Here is a 10133-nt window from a genome sequence, read left to right as displayed (position 1 = left end):
ACAAATATTAATTTTTTCAGACAGTGGGACTTCAACGAGGATATTGTCATTTAATTAAGAGATCTTCATAGAGTCATAAGAACCTCTTTTGTGTTTGAAATTAAAAAAAATACATTAAATTATAAAATTAATTATTCCAAGAATTTAAATGATTAAATAAAGAGATATTAATAATTATATATTTAATATATACTATAAATAATTTTTCTAATAAATACCCTTGTTAAAATTAATTATGATGATAAAACTTTTTTTTATTTTTCATAAAATAATTATTTTGAAATTTTAATATATTGTTTAGCATTGGACAAAAACTTTCTACGCCTTAATTAAATACTATTTGAATATACCTTAATTAATTCGTTCCGTCAAAGAAACAATTTGAATGAAATAAAAACAAAGTCAGCACTGATAATTCTATTACGCAAGTGCGCAACAAGTATGTAATATTCATCGTCTGACTTGGTATCCATCATCCTCCACTTAAACAAATTAAATTGCAATTGGCAATATTTAATTCGACAATTATATTTATTGTAGCGTTATTAATTAGATAAACCAAATTACACTTGACAACAAATAAACAAATAAGAGTAAAACTATATTGAAAGCTACAAAGATGTTGCTTTTTTTTTTTTTTTTACAGTTACATTTACAAAGATGTTGCTGCTTCTTTGACTTTACCGGTAAAATACCTTGAACATGCTATTGCTAAGCCATGATGTAACGAAAAATTGTCCTGTAAATAAAGGGTGGAGTCCTACTTTTTGCAACAAAACAGGCAAATATTATTATTATTTTATGTATGTGCCTTTCAAGTTTCAAATGTATAACATCTTTTGTAATATATACTTTATAACGATGTCCAAAGTGTCATAAATTATTTATGGGTAAGATTTTTGTTTAAGAATTGCTAAATTTTTATATCTGTCATTGTCTATGGGTTTGTGTGTGCGATATGTTATATTTAAAAATTTATGTTATGTATAATGCTTGAAAATAAGTTTGTATGGGGTGCGTGCGTGTGTTTGTTTTATTTTTTTTTCTAAAAAATTTTATTAATAATATTGGTTAATATTTTAAAATAATCTACAAATTCAGTATTCTCTTGTGCAAGTATTTGGCAAGTTTAAAATTAATCATCATGTAAAAATAATGGGTTATAGTAAAAGAAAATGATACAAACTATTACAAATTTTATCATTTTTCTTAAATCTCATGTAGCAGTAATTTAAAACTGCTACAAATCAATTACTTATTTAGCAACAGTTATACTATTTTGATAGCATTTCACCCAATGACACAATTATTTAACAGTAATTTAAAATCACTACAAATTGTTTAGAATATTGCTTTAAATGTATATTAATTATATTAATATACGGACAATTCACTTAAATAAAATATTTAGAAACAAATTTTACCTGAATACAACTTATTCAAACTGAAGATGCAATTGCAACTTTAACAATTTCTATAAAAACCACAACTTATAGCAGCGGATTAGCGTTGAACGTAAACTGTTATTGATAGCCGCAGTTTACGTTGAAATTTGTGCAACTAGAAACCTTTAGGGATATAGTGTCCGACTCACTCTTGCGGCAGAGAAAGTTATGCGAGCGAGACACCACCCTATCCCTCACATCTGAACGTAAGCAGGATTAACCACCGTCCTTACGCCGACGCCGCAATCTCGACAAGCGGGATTTACCACCGTCCTTGTCCGAGGCGCATAGCGACTTACCAAAATAATATATCATCATAACTCAACCAAGGGATATAGTGCCCTGCACACTATCGTCCCAAGGATATAGTGCTTGGCACACTTTCAATATCCAGCAAGTCCATCGTTCCTTTTCAAGTTCCAAACTCATCATAACCATCATCAATTCTCAAATTCATCATAATCATTCTCATTTCTCAAACTCCCCAAAAAAAGAAATAATTCACAACTCAACATTCACTAATTTCATCCACAACCTTCCAAAACCCAAGTCGCCGGCTCTAGACCATAATAGAAATATCTAATTCTAAGTCATCTAACTTACCCTCAATAGTCTTAGAGTCTAATTACTAGTTAGGAGTCTTAAATACAAGTTAAAGAAGTTTAGAAAGTTAGGAGAACCTTTAAAATGAAGAAAAACAAGTTTTCAGCAAAACAGGGGTCATGCGTATGCATGCCCCTGTCACACATACGCACAAAGGCGAAATTGGGTGCTCGCATATGCAGCACCTCACCCGCGTACGCAGAAGCCCAAACCCGAGACAAATTCCCACGTCACGTGTTAACTCTTGCATATGCATGCCTCAAAAATCAACTTCCTGTGTACGCATGCTAGTGCTCGCGTCTGCGAAATCACTTGGCAGCGATCAACGTCTGCGTCGCGTGCACTGTTCCGTGTACGATGCATTAATATTGGAAAACTTTTCAAAAAGTTGCAGAATTTTAGATTTTTATACCGAACTTTAAATTCACATAACTTTTTCATTTTAAAATATTTTTAGACCATTCTTAAAATGTCTTAAAGCTCTTAAACCTAATTTTCATTTAAATCAAGTTTCACTCAAAAGGAGGATCTGGAGGCCACGTTATGCCTCACCAAAGTTTATCAAAAACAAGCTTTTATAAAAACTTCCAAAGTTCTCTAGTTTTCCAAAACATCAAACCAAACCAATTTCAAAACACATTCTAATCCATACCAAAACTTATCATTCAACACCAACAATCATATATTTGAACCTATTTTAGGTAGTTCAATTATTATTTTATTTATTGGTGGACAAAATTGTAATCCTCAAAGTTGGTCTCTTTGTACTTGTATGAAATTTAAATATTGGCTCTATCAAGAATACCCCAAAGAGATCATGGTATGATGAATTGGGATCTTAATAATCCCTGGTAATAGCACCAACAGCTTAGTGTTGTTGTTGGACCAAAAGAGTTACAGGCACTGTTAGAGAATCTCACAACTCCGTTCAACTAACCAGCAAGTGCACTGGGTCGTCCAAGTAATACCTTACGTGAGTAAGGGTCGATCCCACGGAGATTGTTGGTATGAAGCAAGCTATGGTCACCTTGTAAATCTCAGTTAGGCGGATTAAATTGGTTTATGATAAGTTCGAAAATTAATAATAAACAGAAAATAAAATAGGATAGAAATACTTATGTGAATCAATAGTGGGAATTTCAGATGGGCGTATGGAGATGCTGTGCTCCTCTTGAATCTCTACTTTCTTATTACATTCATCCAACTTCTTCTTACTCCTTTCCATGGCAAGCTGTATGTAAGGCATCACCGTCGTCAATGGCTACTTTTCATCCTCTTGGGAAAATGGTCCTATGCGCTGTCACTGCATGGCTAATCGTCTGGAGGCATCACCCTTGCCGATGGCTACATCCCATCCTCTCAGTGAAAACGGTCCAAATGCTCTGTCACAGCACGGCTAATCATCTGTCGGTTCTCAATTAGGTTGGAATAGAATCCCTTGATTCTTTTGCGTCTGTCACTAACGCCCAGCCTTCAGGAGTTTGAAACTCATCACAGTCATTCAATACCGGAATCCTACTCGGAATACCACAGACAAGGTTAGACTTTCCGGATTCCCGGGATCCTACTCGAAATACCACAGACAAGGTTAGACTTTTCGGATCCCCATGAATGCCGCCATCTATCTAGCTTATACCACGAAGATTCTGTTGGGGAATCTAAGAGATATGCGCCCAGCCTAGAGTAGAACGGAAGTGGTTGTCAGTCACACGCGTTCATAGGTGAGAATGATGATGAGTGTCACAGATCATCACATTCATCATGTTGAAGTGGAACGTATATCTTGGAATAAGAATAAAAGAGAATTGAATAGAAAATAATAGTAATTGTATTGAAACTTGAGGTACAGCAGAGCTCCACACCCTTAATCTATGGTGTGCAGAAACTCCACCGTTGAAAATACATAAGTGAAAGGTTCAGGCATGGCCGAATGGCCAGCCCCTTGAATGATCAAAAGACCGAATGGCCAAAAAGATCCTAATACACTAGTAAAAAGTCTTATTTATACTAGACTAGCTACTAGGGTTTACATGAGTAAGTAATTGATGTATAAATCCACTTTCGGGGCCCACTTGGTGTATGCTTGGGCTGAGCTTGATCTATCCACGAGCTGAGGCATTTATTGGAGTTGAACGCCAAGTTGTAACGTGTTTTGGGCATTCAACTCCGGGTTATGACGTGTTTCTGGTGTTTAACTCCAGACAGCAGCATGTACTTGGCGTTGAGCGCCACTTTACGTCGTCAATTCCCGAATAAAGTATGGACTATTATATATAGCTGGAAAGCTCTGGATGTCTACTTTCCAACGCCGTTGAGAGCGCGCCATTTGGAGTTCTGTAGCTCCAGAAAATCTATTTCGAGTACAGGGAGGTCAGATTCCAACAGCATCAGCAGTCCTTTTGTCAGCCTTTTTCAAAGTTTTGCTCAAGTCCCTCAATTTCAGCCAGAAATGACCTGAAATCACAGAAAAACACACAAACTCATAGTAAAGTCCAGAAATGTGAATTTAACATAAAAACTAATGAAAACATCCCTAAAAGTAGCTTGAACTTACTAAAAACTACCTAAAAACAATGCCAAAAAGCGTATAAATTATCCGCTCATCACAACACCAAACTTAAATTGTTGCTTGTCCCCAAGCAACTGAAAATCAATTAGGATAAAAAGAAGAGAATGTACTATAAATTCCAGAATATCAATGAATATCAATTATAATTAGATGAGCGGGACTTGTAACTTTTTGCTTCTGAACAGTTTTGGCATCTCACTTTTTCCTTTGAAGTTTAGAATGATTGGCTTCTCTAGGAACTTTGAATTTTGGATAGTGTTATTGACTTTCCTAGTTAAGCATGTTGATTCTTGAACACAGCTACTTATGAGTCTTGGCCGTGGCCCTAAGCACTTTGTTTTCCAGTATTACCACCGGATACATAAATGCCACAGACACATAACTGGGTGAACCTTTTCAGATTGTGACTTAGCTTTGCTAGAGTCCCCAGTTAGAGGTGTCCAGAGCTCTTAAGCACACTCTTTTGCTTTGGATCACGAATTTAACCACTCAGTCTCAAGCTTTTCACTTGGACCTTCATGACACAAGCACATGGTTAGGGACAGCTTGAATTAGTCGTTTAGGCCTGGATTTTATTTCCTTGGGCCCTCCTATCCATTGATGCTCAAAGCCTTGGATCCTTTTTACCCTTGCCTTTTGGTTTTAAGGGCTATTGGCTTTTTCTGCTTGCTTTTTTTCTTTTTCTTTCTATTTTTTTTTGCCACTTTTTTTTTTTCGCAAGCCTTTTGTTTTTCACTGCTTTTTCTTGCTTCAAGAATCAATTCCATGATTTTTCATATTATCAATAACATTTCTCTTTGTTCATCATTCTTTCAAGAGCCAACAGTTTTAACATTCATAAACAACAAGATCAAAAATATGCACTGTTCAAGCATTCATTCAGAAAACAAAAAGTATTGTCACCACATCAATATAATTAAATTAAATTCAGGGATAAATTCGAAATTCATGTACTTCTTGTTCCTTTAAATTAAAACATTTTTCTTTTAAGAGAGGTGAAGGATTAATGGATTTTATTCATTGTTTTAAGACATAGTTACTAAACACTAATGATCATGAAGTAGAAACACAAAACATAGATAAACATGAAGCATAAATATCGAAAAACAGAGAAATAAGAACAAGGAAGGAGTCCACCTTAGTGAGGGTGGCGCCTTCTTGAAGAACCAATGGTGCTCTTTGAGCTCCTTTATGTCTCTTCCTTGCTTCTGTTGGATGATCCCTAGTAATTTTGGTGTTCCTATCCTTAGTTGCTTCCAATGATTATGTGGAGGAACATGTATCCCCTGAGGTATCTTAGGGATCTCTTGATTTGCAGTCTTTCCATCTCCCATGACTCAGAGGTAGAAGCTTTTGTCTTCCCTTTTCTCTCTCTCTTTTTTTTTTGATGTTTTTCTGGCCTTAGGTGCCATCAATGGTTATGGAAAAACAAAAAACTATGCTTTTACCACACCAAACTTAGAAAATTGCTCGCCCTCGAGCAAGAGAAGAAAGAAAAGATGAAGAATAAGAAGAAGATATGGAGGAGATGGAGGGATGTGTGTATTTGGCTATATGGGTGGGATTGGGATTGGGTGTATGGGGAAGAGTGGAGGGATGTGAGTGGTGAATGGAAAATAGAAGGGATGACCATGAATGGAGAGAGAGAGAGGGCGAGGTAGGTGGGGATCCTGTGAGGTCCACAGATCCTGAGGTGTCAAGGATTTACATCCCTGCACCAATTAGGCATGTAAAATGCCTTTTCACATCATTCTGGCGTTTAAACGCCGAGATGATGCACACTCTGGGCGTTCAACGCCCATGTGAAGCATGTTCTGGGCGTTCAACGCCCATATGTAGCATGTTTCTGGCGTTGAACGCCAGTTCCATGCTTGTTACTAGCGTTCAGCGCCAGCTTTTCTTAAGGCACATTCCTGGCGTTCAAACGCCAGAATGTTGCTTGTTTCTGGCGTTCAGCGCCAGATTCATGCTCTGTTCTGGCGTTGAACGCCAGCCAGATGCTCCTTACTGGCGTTGAACGCCAGTCTGTCCTTCCTCCAGGATGTGATTTTTCTTCTGCTGTTTTTGATTCTGTTTTTAATTTTTATATTTTTTTTCGTGACTCCACATAATCATGTACCTAATAAAACACAAAATAAAAATAAAATAAAATAAAATAAAAATTAGATAAATAAAATTGGGTTGCCTCCCAACAAGCGCTTCTTTAATGTCAATAGCTTGACAGTGGGCTCTCATGGAGCCACAAGGTGATCAGGTCAATGTTGTATAGTCCCAACACCAAACTTAGAGTTTGGATATGGGGTCTTAACACCAAACTTAGTGTTTGGTTGTGGCCTCCCAACACCAAACTTAAAGTTTGACCGTGGGGGCTATTCTTGACTCTGAACTGAGAGAAGCTCTTTGTGCTTACTCTCTTTTGTCACAGAGGGATGGCCATGTGCCTTAAACACAAGGTAATCCCCATTCAATTTAAGGACTAATTCACCTCTGTTGACATCTATCACAGCTCCTGCTGTAGCTAAGAAAGATCTTCCAAGGATGATGCATTCATCCTCTTCCTTCCTAGTGTCTAAGATTATGAAATCAGCAGGGATGTAAAGGCCTTCAACCTTTACTAACACGTCCTCTACTATTCCATAAGCTTGTCTCAATGACTTGTCTGCCAATTACAGTGAGAACAAGGCAGGTTGTACCTCAATGATCCCCAGCTTCTCCATTACAGAGAGTGGCATAAGATTTATCCCTGACCCTAGATCACATAGAGCTTTTTCAAAGGTCATGGTGCCTATGGTACAAGGTATTAAGAACTTGCCAGGATCTTGTCTCTTTTGAGGTAAAATTTTCTGAATCCAGGTATCTAGTTCACTAATGAGCAAGGGAGGTTCACTTTCCCAAGTCTCATTACCAAACGACTTGGTATTCAGCTTCATGATAGCTCCTAAATATTGAGCAACTTGCTCTCCAGTCACATCTTCATCCTCTTCAGAGGAAGAATAGTCTTCAGAGCTCATGAATGGCAGAAGGAGATTTAATGGAATCTCTATGGTCTCTATATGAGCCTCAGATTCCTTTGGATCCTTAATAGGAAACTCCTTCTTGCTTAAGAGACGTCCCAGGAGGTCTTCCTCACTAGGATTTTTGTCTTCCTCCTCCCTTGTGCATTCGGCCATATTGATTATATCAATGGCCTTGCACTCTTTTTTTGGATTCTCTTCTGTATTGCTTGGGAGAATACTGGGAGGAGTTTCAATGACTTTCTTACTCAGCTGGCCCACCTGTGCCTTCAGATTTCTGATGGAGGATCTTGTTTCACTCATGAAACTGAAAGTGGCCTTTGACAGATCAGAGACTAGATTGGCTAAATTAGAAGTGTTTTGTTCAGAATTCTCTGTCTGTTGCTGAGAAGATGATGGAAAAGGCTTGCTATTGCTCAGCCTATTGCGTCCACCATTGTTAAAGCCTTGTTGAGGCTTTTGTTGATCCTTCTATGAGAAATTTGGATGATTTCTCCATGATGGATTATAGGTTTTTCCATAAGGTTCACCCATGTAATTAACCTCTGCCATTGCAGGGTTCTCAGGATCATAAGCTTCTTCAGAAGCTGCCTCTTTAGTACTGTTGGATGCATTTTGCCATCCATTCAGACTTTGAGAGATCATGTTGACTTGCTGAGTCAACACTTTGTTCTGAGCCAATATGGTATTCAAAGCATCAATTTCAAGAACTTCCTTCCTCTGAGATGTCCCATTATTCACAGAATTCCTCTCAGAGGTGTACATGAATTGGTTATTTGCAACCATGTCAATGAGTTCTTGAGCCTCTGCAGGTGTTTTCTTTAGGTGAATGGATCCACCTGCAGAATGGTCCAATGACATTTTCGAAAACTCAGATAGACCATAATAGAATATATCTAATATGGTCCATTCTGAAAACATGTCAGATGGACACCTTTTGGTCAACTGCTTGTATCTTTCCCAAGCTTCATAGAGGGATTCACCATCTTTCTGTTTGAAGGTCTGAACATCCACTCTAAGCTTGCTCGGCTTTTGAGGAGGAAAGAATTTATCCAAGAGAGTCGTTACCAGCTTATCCCAAGAGTCCAGGCTATCCTTAGGTTGTGAATCCAACCATATTCTAGCTCTGTCTCTTACAGCAAAAGGGAAAAGCATGAATCTGTAGACTTCAGGATCAACTCCATTCGTCTTAACAGTCTCACAAATCTGCAAGAACTCAGTTAAAAACTGGTAAGGATCTCAAGATGGAAGTCCATAAAACTTGCAGTTCTGTTGCATTAAAGCAACTAGTTGAGGCTTAAGCTCAAAATTATTGGCTCCAATGGCAGGAATGGAGATGCTTCTTCCATCAAATTTGGACATTGGTTTGGTAAAGTCACCAAGCATTCTCCTTGCATTATTGTTGTTGGGTTCGGCTGCCATCTCCTTCTCTTGTTCTAATATTTCTGAAAGGTTACCTTTAGATTGTTGTAATTTAGTTTCTCTTAGTTTTCTCTTCAGAGTCCTTTCAGGTTCGGGATCAATTTCAACAAGAGTGCCTTTTTCCTTGTTCCTGCTCATATGAAAGAGAAGAAAACAAGAAAAGAAGAGGAATCCTCTATGTCACAGTATAGAGATTCCTTTATGTTAGTAGAAAAAGAAAGGGGAGAAGAGTGAAGAAGAATGAATAGTCTGTATAAAGAGTAAGGATAGGGGAGGTGAAGAGAAGTGTTAGTAAATAAATAAAATAAATAGAAAGAGATGAGGGGGAGAGAAATTCGAAAATAATTTTTTGAAAAGGGGTTAGTATTTTTGAAAATTAAAGATAAGATATAATTAAAATTAAAATTTAAAACAAAAAGAATTTTTGAAAAAGAGATGAGATATTTTCGAAAATTAGAGAGTGAAAAGTAGTTAGGTGGTTTTGAAAAAGATAAGAAACAAACAAAAAGTTAATTAGTTAGTTGAAAAAGATATTAAAATCAATTTTGAAAAGATAAGGAGATAAGAAGTTAGATAAGATATTTTGAAATCAAATTTTGAAAAAGATAAAACTTTTGAAAAAGATATGATAAAAGATAAAAAGATTTAATTCAAAAATTTGAAATTACTTACTTCACTAACAAGAAATTACAAGATAAGTTTCTAGAACTTAAAGATTGAACCTTTCTTAACAAGAAAGTAACAAACTTCAAATTTTTTAATCAATCTCATTAATTATTAGTGAATTTTCGAAAATATGATACAAAGACAAGCAAAAGATTTTTGAAATTTTCGAAAAATAGAAAAAAAATGAAAAAGATATGATTTTTGAAAAAGATTTTGAAAAGATAAGATTTTTAAAATAAAAAATATGACTTGACTTGTAAGAAACAACTAATTTTGAAAATTTTTGACTAAGTCAACTCAAATTTTCGACAATTATGAGAAAAATAAGGAAAAGATATTTTTTATTTTTGAATATTTCAATTATGAGAGAGAAAAACATAAAAATGACTCACAACATAAAAATTATGAATCAAA

General features: G+C 36.1%; 1 non-coding gene across 1 annotated transcript; it reads left to right on the top strand.

The window, feature by feature from the left end:
* The first annotated feature begins 8550 nt into the window (after positions 1-8550).
* On the top strand, positions 8551-8654 carry LOC130952059 (small nucleolar RNA R71). Its single transcript, XR_009074240.1, has one exon. It is a non-coding gene; the product is annotated as a small nucleolar RNA R71 (small nucleolar RNA).
* Positions 8655-10133: the final 1479 nt, after the last annotated feature.

The sequence above is a fragment of the Arachis stenosperma genome, chromosome 9 (genome assembly GCF_014773155.1).
Source record: "Arachis stenosperma cultivar V10309 chromosome 9, arast.V10309.gnm1.PFL2, whole genome shotgun sequence".
NCBI classification, from domain to species: domain Eukaryota; kingdom Viridiplantae; phylum Streptophyta; class Magnoliopsida; order Fabales; family Fabaceae; genus Arachis; species Arachis stenosperma.
Note: the sequence above shows the minus strand (reverse complement) of the source record. Positions and strands in the feature narration are given on the sequence as shown.